We start from the raw sequence: 13246 nt of genomic DNA on the forward strand, positions 1-13246 counted from the left end.
TGTGTGCGTGTGTGAGTATGTGTGTGTGTCCGTTCGGCTCGCAGAGATTAGAATACGACCGAGGCAATAAGTCCATGCCTGTCGTAAGAGGCGACTAATGGGTATTAGTCGAGAGGTGAAGAGTGTATTTGTGTGTGTGTGCGTGTGTGCGTTGTAACAAAAATGAGGAATGTGGGGCAAAAATGTGCAGTGTAGAAATAGGGTGAACTCTAAAATGCACCTTGATACACCAACGAACTAATATGGGGAATAACGGAAGATGGAAGGGATTAGATAGAAATAAATTATGTAAAAGAAATAAATATGAATTTTATGAAGTAAATATGAATTTTAAAATATAACAGAATTAAGTGTTGGCTAGCGACTATGCAGGAGAATGACCACTTGACACTCAAAGAAGGATTCGGCCAATTTGCATGCCCTACAGAGACCGTAAGATATAAGAATTAATGACAAGAAAACCACCAAGAAATAAACAGATGAAAAAATAAAAGCTGCTCTAGTGAATGGTTGGGCGCCAGGAAGTTAAATGTTTTCTTCCGAGATATCTTGTATTGCTGAAATATGAAAGATAGGTATTAATTGAAATATTGAATTGTTTTAACCCAACTTTAATAAATACCAATTTTATGTACAGACTATTTTAAACCCTTATATATGACCCATCACCTCTTATATACAATTAACTTATCTATATTTACAGTAAAATCCCAGAATGTAATGATAAACAATTTCCCCCCCCCTAACGTACCTATTAATGTTAAATTTTGACAGAGGTTATACTCAAGAATTATGTATAAATAATATAAAATAAAATATAAGATAATATAAATATAAAATACTACTCACTAATATAATAGTTTAGTTTTCGTTTAATAAATGTTAAGTTTGAAATGAAATGAAACTCTCCGGGTATGTGTGCACACGATAACCTGATGAAGAGAGATTCAAGGGAGAGTCAAAATCTCATCCCTTGTTAGACAATAAATAATTTAATTAAATTGTACTGACTATTGTTTTAGGAAAATTGAAGGTAATTATTATTAATGATGTAAAAGTTAAAACCTTGAAGAGGACGTAATGTTATTAAAGATATTTAAATAAGAAACAAAAAGATAAAACTAAGTTCTTCCGGCCAGTTTCCGTAGGTTTCCCTGGAAGGTCCTCTGGTGAAGAACTAGCTGCAGGTGGGTAAATTTACTCCAAACCTGGATTCCATATAAAAAAAGGAGGTACTTTAAACCAAGTCCATTAAATTCTTCTTCAAAAAAAAACCATAAACTTAAAATTCTTCTTCCCCTTGTCTTAATAAATTTTCCATACAAAAAAAAAATAATTATTCTTCCCTGACTTGCACTGGAATCCGTAAGTAGGCTAAAAAAACAGTTGTGTTACTCCAAGTCCTTTGTTCATACAAGAAAGTAAAGAAAAACCAAGAAGGTCAACAGGTTGCTTTAAATTAAAATAAAAACTATATTGTTTTTCTGTAAAAAATAACCTTGGGATGGTATGACAATGTTTTATAGGATATATTAAATAGATAGGTTTTCAGAAAGCATGGTCTATATATATTATAGAATAGAAAAAAGGAAATATTAGCCGGTTTAACGGTATGGAATTGAAATAGATAATTGTTGGTTTTCATCTTTGGAAAGAAATAAAGTTTGAGATAATGATAAAATCTAATACTTGTAATATATTTAGGTATTAATGAAATAAGTGAAATAGGACATATATAAGATAGAATAGATAGCTAGATAGCTAAGAATATATATCGAGAGCGGATTAAAATAGATTTGAATTTCACCAACAATGGCGGATGATATGACATGTTTTTACACATAATTTATTTATAACTTTAAACTTACCGGCTGAGGTGGTCCAAAATTAAAGTACTTTCCCAAAAAAACTAAATAACAAATGGCTTCTTCCAACACAACAGCTTTTCCACAAAAATAAAAAATAAACTTAAACCCAATTCATGAAAATGGCACCTACAGCCGCCTTGAACAAACGATGTTCACTCCACGAGATCCCAGCAACAAGTGCCGATTTGACGCTACGCTGTCACAAACGATGTACTTTCAGAGTCTTAGACAGAGGGCGGGATTTAATGCCAACTTTCGAAAATTATATTTTACTGGAGTTTTAAATATTTGGTTTAAGAATATTTCAAAAATGAATTTAATTTATAATTAAATTAAAGGATTCCAGTGACAAAAAGGTAAATGGTTCTTTAAGTAACGGACTCGTTACATTCCCCTCTTACTTGGAGAAAAAAAATTTTTAAGTGAAAAAAAATTTTTTTTTTCTTTTTACTTGACTGATTGGTTAGATGTAGGTTAACCAATACTTCAACCATATGTGGAGCAATCAAGAATCGAGAAAAAAAAATAAACTTATATATAAAAAATTATAGCTAGGGCAACAATTTGCCAAGTACAGCTATAAACTATATTAACTCACTAAAATACTTCCAAAACAATCTACATCGATTCACATGATTATAATTAACCACAGATTATGAGTGATGTAGGAATAAAGAAATGGTTTCATCTAAAGAGACCCACATGTAACTAAGTAAAAAGTCACATACTATTTAGAGTAAAGTTAAAGTAAGGTAACTCCAACATAGCATAGTATAGACTAGTAATACAAATACTCAATAAAAATAATCCAAAATAATGTGAAATCGGACCCTGGTTCCAAAATTGACTCATCAATGGACAACAGATTTATAGAAGAGCATATCCAAGGAATAATCAATCAGGCAAATAGGTGGACCGATACACAATAATAAGTAATAATAAAAATACCAACGTACTTATATAAAACAATATAAGTAACAATAAAAATACCAAATGTATAGACAACAATATAAGTGTCGAATTGGATGGTAAATCCAAAATTGACCATACAGTGGACAACAGATTTATAAAGTAGCATATCCAAAGATAATCAATCAGGCAAATAATGACCCAATTCACACTATAACCAAATAAACCAAATAGGGTAGGTCCACATATACCCACATCCGGTAATATGTGCCTAACCTTAAAATTCATCAAATAAATTATTGGATCAAAATGTGGGACTAACGGCTTAAACAAAAGGACAGCCATAAAATCGATTCCATCCTGATGATCTGCCATCAGTACATTTGGGATCCAAAATAAAGACCAAAAATAAAAACTAGAAAAAACAACAAAATTAACTTATGCTGATACTCGATAACTATAGCAGGTAGCTACAACAAATTTATAAGAATACCTAGCATAAGAGCACTAAAAAGAGTTTAATGTGCCAGTAACTCTAACAACCATAGCAAAATAGTAAGAGTTAAGGTAGGAGTAATAACAAAACAGAACATCCAGAACGAGTAGACCAATTTCTGAAGAAACTGCAGATTTATAATTCGTTCTGATATTAATAAAAGAGAACAGGATAATTCCTAGTTCAATATACCAAAATATAGATAAGTGCCTAAGGAAAGAAGTGAAAATAACTATAAATGGTCATTTGTTGCCAAAATATGGAATCACTATCAATAACTGCAATCTAAACATGCTAGCTGTAACGGGAGCAATCCATGACTTGAATAAACTATATTATAAGTAAGAATAATAAATCAGCTAAGGAACAATTCTTATATTAGACCAAAGTCTGAAAATATTAAGGATTAAAGCTAAATGTTCAAATCCTAAGACGTTCTACTGCCTAGATAACTGTACAACTTGTCATGAAAATGGTGAATTCCGAAATTCATTGCACAACTGAGGCCAACAATTGAACTAAAACTTCGAACCCACGTATTCATTCACCTATACACAGGCAGAATAGTCTATATAATATAGGAGTGTCCTAAAATTATGCATAATGATTGTCTATATAAATTCCTAATGACTGATTTAAAAAAAAACAACCCACATAGCAAATCCAGGTACATGTTACTATATAATTTGATTATGACCAATAACTGAATCAAATCCATAAAAAAAATACAACATTCTTTCCAACTGGCAAAACAAGTAAGCAAAATGAGAACATAAATTATACACACATAAACATATAGCACGGTATAGTAGCATTACAATATTTAGTTCCATACCAATGCAACATCTAATATAAGTAAACACTCTAATGGCCTTAATAATTTTAACTAATTATAAACAGATACTAATCAAAGTATAAGCTGTAGATATATCAAATCTGGTGATTAATAACAAAAATCTAAGAAAATATCAAATCGTAACCAAACCGAGCCAAAACAATAACACTCATAGGAATAAGTTAACTTAATAGACATTAAGTTAATCTTCCTCTGAAGATGAAGATGTTGCCTCATCTGTTGTATTGTCAGGGAGTAAATCCTTTATATGAAATTGACCAATTCGTCTATTCGTCGAATTGTCTTTTAATTCATATACTAAAGGAGATATTACCCTAACGACAGTACAGGGAACATATTTCTGACAAAACTTAGCAGAAATGGCATCACCTTTATTTGATTTTACAAAATTCCGTTTCAAAACTCGATCGCCCACAAAAAATCGCAAATCTCGTTTCCTCAAATTATACTGATGCTGATTTCTATGGTAAGAAGCTTTCAACTTCTTCCTAATGTCAGCGAATATTGGAGGTAAGTTTTGGAGATCTTCCATACGGTGAAGTTTCTCAGAAATTTGAGGAAGAGTTGTTGAATTTTCAGAAATTAAACCGAAATAATCACCTGACAATGGAACATGCCTACCAAAATTAACATAAGCTGGAGAGCACTGAGTGGTTTCATGAACAGAAGTTCGAATGGCTTGAGCAACTGAATGAATGTACTGATCCCAAGCTCTATGATCAGTGTAAGTGTAAGATCGAAGAGCAGTAACAATGCTACGATTTACACGTTCAGTGTGGTTAGCTTGCGGATGATAAGCTGCATTGTAGAATATCTTTTGGACCTTATATTTACTTAAAAGATCTTTAAAGGCTTTAGAAATAAATTGTGGACCATTATCACATGATACTATTTGGGGAATACCAAATAGTAAGAACACTTGCTCCTCTAAGAACTTCAAAATAGCTGGAGTTGTAGCCTTACGAAGAGGGCAAACTAAAGGAAATTTGGTGAAGTAATCTACAACAACCAAACAATACGTATTACCTGCATAACTACGTGGATACGGTCCAATAAGGTCTAAAGAGATCATTTGCCAAGGAAAATTAATGTTCCTAAACGAACCCATTAATCCAGCTTGAGGTAGGTTACTCGGCTTGCATGTTGCACAAACTCTACATCTAGAGATGTATTTCTTAACTGAGTTGCGCAGACCAGGCCAGTAATATAACTCAGCTATTTTACTAAATGTTTTATAAAAACCAAAGTGACCTGATGTCACATCATCATGAAAAGTTCTCAAGACTTCATCCCTATTTGCTGTTGGGACTACTATTTTCCAATCAGACATATTCGATAAAGACTCAACTGGACTGATTACATGTTTATACAGGATATTATTCTCTACCTTGAAATCAGGATATCTAGTAGGTTCTTGGGTGACATTATGAATCATCTTTCGATACCAATTATCTGGAGATAAAGTGGACAGATCTAAAAGATTGATATCGAATGTACGTGACAACGCATCTGCAACCACAACACCATTGGCTTTGCGATGAACAATATTATAATCAAAGACAGAAAGCCTACAAATCCAACGGGATAAACGTTGTGACGGATTTTTCATGGAATGTAACCATAATAAAGAACTATGATCTGTGATGATAGTAAACTTACGACCCTCAAGATAGTACCGAAAGGCATCAAGACCATGGATAATTGCAAGAAGTTCTCTCTCTGTGGTGGAATAATTTTTCTGTGCTTTATTGAGCTTTTTGCTGGTATAAGCTATTGGATGTTCCGAACCATCCTTCATTTGAAACAGTACACCACCTGAAGCAGTGTTGGAACAATCTGTCATGAGATAGAAATGCTCTTTAAAATTCGGAGATGTCATGACAGGTGCACTAGTAAGAGCTTCTTTTATACGCCGGAAAGCATCATCGGCTTCTGAAGTCCATGTAATAGTTTGGCCTTTTTTCCTATTTTTAAGGAGATCTGTAAGTGGAGACAACAAAGTAGAATAAGACGGCACAAACCGACGATAATATCCACACATGCCTAATATCCTACGAACTTGGGTAGTAGTCTTAGGTATAGGAAAATCCTTGATAGCAGTAACTTTATCAGGATCAGTCCTTAAACCTTTACTATCGACTACATATCCTAAAAATTTAAGACTAGGACGACAAAACTGACATTTATCTAAATTAATAGTTAAATTAGCCTCTTTGAGACGTAAAAACAATTTATCCAAAATTTCCATATGAAGAGAAAAATCAGGAGTGACAACCAAAATGTCATCCAAATAATAAAAAACATAGGGCTCTAACTGAGGACCAATGACTAAGTCCATCAGACGACACATTGTCTGAGGAGCTGAAACAAGACCAAAAGGCATAGTGACAAACTGAAATAATCCTTTCCCACTAACTGCAAAAGCTGTATACTTTTTACTTTCCTCACTCAAAGGAATCTGTAAAAAAGCTTTAGATAGATCGATAGAAGAAATATACCTAGCATTCTGGAGTTTACTTAGAATGACGTCTATTCGGGGAATAGGATAAGCATCCCGATTTGTAGTAATATTATTCAACTTTCGACCATCGAAGCAAACCCTAAAAGATCCATCTTTTTTCTTGGTTAACCACAAAGGACTACAGTAAGAAGACGTGGAAGGTTCAATGATCTTCAACTCTAACATGGAATCAATTTCCTTTTCCAAGTCAACTTGCCAAGCCTGAGGAATAGGATACTGATATTGTCTAAAAGGTGTGGTATCTCCCACTTCGATAGTGTGAGATGTTAAGGATGTACGACCTAATTTGTCTTTTGACGAAAGGGTTGTAAATTTAGAGATCATATTCTCTAATTGACTTTGTTCTGAACTAGATAAACTAGTAAAATCCTGAATAGCACTAAGTAAGGACAGATTAAATTGAGAAATAGAAAAGGAAAAATTAGAACAATTTAGTGTGCTATTAAAAGCATTTAAGAAGTCCATACCTAAAATTATAGAATTCTGAACTGAAGGAATAATATAGAATGTAATTTGTTTACATAAATCTGCTACTGTGATTTCAGTTTCAAATTTGCCTGTAATAGACTGAACTGTACCATCTGCAGTAGACACTTGCAGAGAAGAAATGGGCATAATAGAAATCTCAGCATTTTTCAGTAAAGCTAATGAATGTGAACCTATCACAGAAATGTTCGAGCCACTATCTAAAAGAGCTAAACAAGATTGTCCTAAAATCTTAATAGGAAGATAAGGTCTATTATCATTATGTTTTCTAACTAATAGCGAATTCAAATCAAAACAATTATTATCTGATTGATCAAAAATTTTAAGTGGTACTAAACTAAACTTATTATCTCTACCTACACAATCAGAGGATGCAATAGGCAAACAAGAAGAATCAGAAATAAAAGAATCCTCCTGAATTGTGGTAGACTCTGGTATAGATACTGGAACTACTACACTGCTACTATTATGTTTATTACTAAGATTTGGGAAGATATTTGGGGAAGATAATCTATGCGAATCAAATGTATTATATTGAGAAGTTACTTCTTGGAATGACTTGGTGTGGTGTGTGTTGGTTTTTTTTGAACAACCCCTTTCCCTTTCCGACTGGAAGATGGGTTTGGGTGACTTGACGTGGTTGGACCAGTGATTTCGTTTGATGTAACGGTTTGATTCCCTGATGGGGGTGTGGACGGAGAAACGCTCAGGGGACGGACCTCCGATCGTTCGTTTCCCGAACACTTAAAGCAATTTCGTTTGGGGGTATTTTCCCTACCACAACCGTGGCAGAAAATACGGGTACGAGGGATGCCGCAATCATAAAAAGTGTGGCCAGACTCACGACAATTCCAGCACACTACAGAACTTACAACTGAGATATTACGCTCAGGGCCCTTAGATTGCCAAGAACGGTGCCTAAAAGGATTTTGGTGACCGAAAGAGTCAGAAGAGTGTTTGGAAGTGGTGGGAGGTTGAGAAGACCAAGATAAAGTTTCCTCCAAACGTTTACATTTCTCGGTGATGTCTGCTATACTGGTGATGTCTACTAAAGCTAATTGCTGGTGATAAAAAGGCAATAGACATTTTAGAATAATCTTAATTTTTGCAGAATCTGTTAGAGGAGTCTCAAGGCGACTACACATACCCAAAATGTTATTGATAAACATCGTAACAGACTCATTTGGCTTCTGTTTACGATTTTTGATTTGGTCTAGAAGGTCATCTTGAAAAGAATATGGTAGAAAATCAGATTTAAGTTTCTGAGCCAAATCAGACCAATTAGAAAAATTATTGCGGTTGTTTCTAAACCACGTAAAAGCTGCGCCTGTAAACAATTCAGCAGAAGCTGCAAAAAGATCATCTTCACTTACTCCTCTCGATACTCGAAGACATTCCACCCTATCCAAAAAAGAAATTACTTGGTCATAATGACCTTCACCAGAAAATGTAATGCCCCATTTATGTACCTGAACAGGTTTGGGGTGTAGAAATGAGTTAGCTGCTTGGACGGAAGAAATAGGAGTTGAAGTAGCAATTGGATTTACTCGTGAATCAAGTTCACCCTCTAGGCTAAGAATTCGGATTGAAATTGAGCGTTTATAAGATTGCTGCTCCTCATTCGAACACGACAATAAATGAACACGGCCTGAGACATGAGCTAGACGTGATATCAGCCTGGAGTATAGGCTATCTTGGACAGTCCCTCTAAAATCGGATATCCTTTTAGCCAAATCATCCACAGTCTCATCAATCTCTTCTTGCTGTTCTAGAAAAGGAATACTTGTGGCAGAAATTTGTCGAAAGCTTCTGTTTCCTTCTTCTTGCCTTAAAGCTCCACGCAATAGTTTGCGTTTTAAATCCACATTGGAAGACTCATCAATATTGATGTCCCTAATTCTCAACTCATAATCTAATTCCTTGACTAATAAATGTTCTACCTTGAATGCAGACATTGTGAAAAAAAAAAAAAAAATAGATGAATAGATGAATAGACAAAGGAAATAATGTATTACCACTCCACAAAATCAATCGAAGGAACTAAAGTTATCCAAAAAATATATATCTATATATATTTAAACGTTTAAAAAGAATTAAGTAAAGTTAAGTTAAATATTTAAATTTGGATCCTTGAAGCAACACACAATGGTTTCAACAAGTATATGGTTAACAAATAATTGAATATGAAAACCCACCAATATTGGCTAATAAATATATATAAAAATAGTAATATCTAAATTATTAAATTCTTATAGTTCAATAATTAGTAAAATAGATTGTTAACTGTACACAATGATTAAGAAGGTGAGGGTTTAAATATGAATATAAGTAAACTGCAGCAATACAAGTATACCTATAAATATAAATCTAATAAGAAAAGATACATAAATAAGGAAGTTAAAAAAAAATGAACAAAGAGCAACAGGAACAAATTAGAAATAATAAAGAATATTTTGCAAAGAGAAATATACTACAGAATGTACGGTCTGAACTGAGAAAAGGCCCCACGTTGGGCGCCAATGTAACAAAAATGAGGAATGTGGGGCAAAAATGTGCAGTGTAGAAATAGGGTGAACTCTAAAATGCACCTTGATACACCAACGAACTAATATGGGGAATAACGGAAGATGGAAGGGATTAGATAGAAATAAATTATGTAAAAGAAATAAATATGAATTTTATGAAGTAAATATGAATTTTAAAATATAACAGAATTAAGTGTTGGCTAGCGACTATGCAGGAGAATGACCACTTGACACTCAAAGAAGGATTCGGCCAATTTGCATGCCCTACAGAGACCGTAAGATATAAGAATTAATGACAAGAAAACCACCAAGAAATAAACAGATGAAAAAATAAAAGCTGCTCTAGTGAATGGTTGGGCGCCAGGAAGTTAAATGTTTTCTTCCGAGATATCTTGTATTGCTGAAATAGGAAAGATAGGTATTAATTGAAATATTGAATTGTTTTAACCCAACTTTAATAAATACCAATTTTATGTACAGACTATTTTAAACCCTTATATATGACCCATCACCTCTTATATACAATTAACTTATCTATATTTACAGTAAAATCCCAGAATGTAATGATAAACAATTTCCCCCCCCTAACGTACCTATTAATGTTAAATTTTGACAGAGGTTATACTCAATAATTATGTATAAATAATATAAAATAAAATATAAGATAATATAAATATAAAATACTACTCACTAATATAATAGTTTAGTTTTCGTTTAATAAATGTTAAGTTTGAAATGAAATGAAACTCTCCGGGTATGTGTGCACACGATAACCTGATGAAGAGAGATTCAAGGGAGAGTCAAAATCTCATCCCTTGTTAGACAATAAATAATTTAATTAAATTGTACTGACTATTGTTTTAGGAAAATTGAAGGTAATTATTATTAATGATGTAAAAGTTAAAACCTTGAAGAGGACGTAATGTTATTAAAGATATTTAAATAAGAAACAAAAAGATAAAACTAAGTTCTTCCGGCCAGTTTCCGTAGGTTTCCCTGGAAGGTCCTCTGGTGAAGAACTAGCTGCAGGTGGGTAAATTTACTCCAAACCTGGATTCCATATAAAAAAAGGAGGTACTTTAAACCAAGTCCATTAAATTCTTCTTCAAAAAAAAACCATAAACTTAAAATTCTTCTTCCCCTTGTCTTAATAAATTTTCCATACAAAAAAAAAATAATTATTCTTCCCTGACTTGCACTGGAATCCGTAAGTAGGCTAAAAAAACAGTTGTGTTACTCCAAGTCCTTTGTTCATACAAGAAAGTAAAGAAAAACCAAGAAGGTCAACAGGTTGCTTTAAATTAAAATAAAAACTATATTGTTTTTCTGTAAAAAATAACCTTGGGATGGTATGACAATGTTTTATAGGATATATTAAATAGATAGGTTTTCAGAAAGCATGGTCTATATATATTATAGAATAGAAAAAAGGAAATATTAGCCGGTTTAACGGTATGGAATTGAAATAGATAATTGTTGGTTTTCATCTTTGGAAAGAAATAAAGTTTGAGATAATGATAAAATCTAATACTTGTAATATATTTAGGTATTAATGAAATAAGTGAAATAGGACATATATAAGATAGAATAGATAGCTAGATAGCTAAGAATATATATCGAGAGCGGATTAAAATAGATTTGAATTTCACTAACAATGGCGGATGATATGACATGTTTTTACACATAATTTATTTATAACTTTAAACTTACCGGCTGAGGTGGTCCAAAATTAAAGTACTTTCCCAAAAAAACTAAATAACAAATGGCTTCTTCCAACACAACAGCTTTTCCACAAAAATAAAAAATAAACTTAAACCCAATTCATGAAAATGGCACCTACAGCCGCCTTGAACAAACGATGTTCACTCCACGAGATCCCAGCAACAAGTGCCGATTTGACGCTACGCTGTCACAAACGATGTACTTTCAGAGTCTTAGACAGAGGGCGGGATTTAATGCCAACTTTCGAAAATTATATTTTACTGGAGTTTTAAATATTTGGTTTAAGAATATTTCAAAAATGAATTTAATTTATAATTAAATTAAAGGATTCCAGTGACAAAAAGGTAAATGGTTCTTTAAGTAACGGACTCGTTACAGCGTGTGTGTGTGAGTGTGTGCGTGTGTGTGTGTGTGTGAGTGTGTGTGTGTCCGTTCGGCTTACAGAGATAAGAACACGGCCGTGGCAAGAAGTCACTGCCTGTCGTAAGAGGCGACTAATGAATAGGAGTCGAGAGGTGAAGAGTGTATGTGTGTGTGTGTGTGCGTGTGTTTGTACGTGTGTGAGTGTGTGTGTATATGTGTGTGTGTCCGTTTGGCTTGCAGAGATAAGAATACGGCCGAGACAAGAAGGCCCTGCCTGTCGTAAGAGAAGAATAATGGGTAGGAGTCGAGAGGTGAAGAGTGTATGTATGTCTGTGCGTGTGTGCGTGCGTGTGTGAGTGTGTGTGTGTATGTGTGTGTGTTAGTGTGTGTGTGTCCGGTCGGCTCACAGAGATGAGAGAACGGCCGTGGCAAGAAGGCCCTGCCTGTCGTAAGAGGCGACTAATGGGTAGGAGTCGAGAGGTGAAGAGTGTATGTGTGTGAGTGTGCGTGTGTGCGTGTGTGTGCGTGTGTAAGTGTGCGTGTGTGTGTATGTGTGTGTGTCTGTTTGGCTTGCAGAGATAAGAATACGGCCGAGGCAAGAAGGCCATGCTTGCTGTAAGGAGCGACTAATGGGTAGGAGTCGAGAGATGAAGAGTGTACGTGTGTGTGCGTGTGTTCGTTTGTGTGTACGTGTGTATGTGTTTGTGCGTGTGTAAGTGTGTGTGTGTATGGGTGTGTGTGTCCGTTCGACTTGCATAGATAAGAATACGGCCGTGGCAAGAAGGCCATGCTTGCTTTAAGGAGCGACTAATTGGTAGGAGTCGAGAGATAAAGAGTGTATGTGTGTGTGTGTGTGTTTTTTCCTTTGTGTGTGCGTGTGTAAGTGTGTGTGTGTGTATGTATGTGTGTGTCCGTTCGGCTCACAGAGATAAGAACTCAGCCGTGGCAAGAAGTTCCTGATTGTCGTAAGATGCGACTAATGGGTAGGAGTCGAGAGGTGAAGAGTGTATGTTTGTGTGCGTGTGTGCGTGTGTGTGTGCGTGTGTGAGTATGTGTGTGTGTCCGTTCGGCTTGCAGATATAAGAAAACGGCCGAGGCAAGAAGGCCCTGCCTGTCGTAAGAGAAGACTAATGGGTAGGAGTCGAGAGGTGAAGAGTGTATGTTTGTGTGCGTGTGTGCGTGTGTGTGTGCGTGTGTGAGTATGTGTGTGTGTCCGTTCGGCTTGCAGAGATAAGAAAACGGCCGAGGCAAGAAGGCCCTGCCTGTCGTAAGAGAAGAATAATGGGTAGGAGTCGAGAGGTGAAGAGTGTATGTATGTCTGTGCGTGTGTGCGTGCGTGTGTGAGTGTGTGTGTGTATGTGTGTGTGTAAGTGTGTGTGTGTCCAGTCGGCTCACAGAGATGAGAGCACGGCCGTGGCAAGAAGGCCCTGCCTGTCGTAAGAGGCGACTAATGGGTAGGAGTCGAGAGGTGAAGAGTGTATGTGTGTGTGTGTGTGCGTG

General features: G+C 35.0%; 1 long non-coding RNA gene across 1 annotated transcript; it reads right to left on the bottom strand.

The window, feature by feature from the left end:
- Positions 1-10099: 10099 nt before the first annotated feature.
- On the bottom strand, positions 10100-11752 carry LOC140431448 (uncharacterized). Its single transcript, XR_011949676.1, has 2 exons — positions 11372-11752; positions 10100-10877 (listed from the first exon to the last, which is right to left on the bottom strand). It is a non-coding gene; the product is annotated as an uncharacterized lncRNA (long non-coding RNA).
- Positions 11753-13246: the final 1494 nt, after the last annotated feature.

This window comes from Diabrotica undecimpunctata, unplaced genomic scaffold (genome assembly GCF_040954645.1).
Source record: "Diabrotica undecimpunctata isolate CICGRU unplaced genomic scaffold, icDiaUnde3 ctg00000669.1, whole genome shotgun sequence".
Lineage (NCBI taxonomy): Eukaryota > Metazoa > Arthropoda > Insecta > Coleoptera > Chrysomelidae > Diabrotica > Diabrotica undecimpunctata.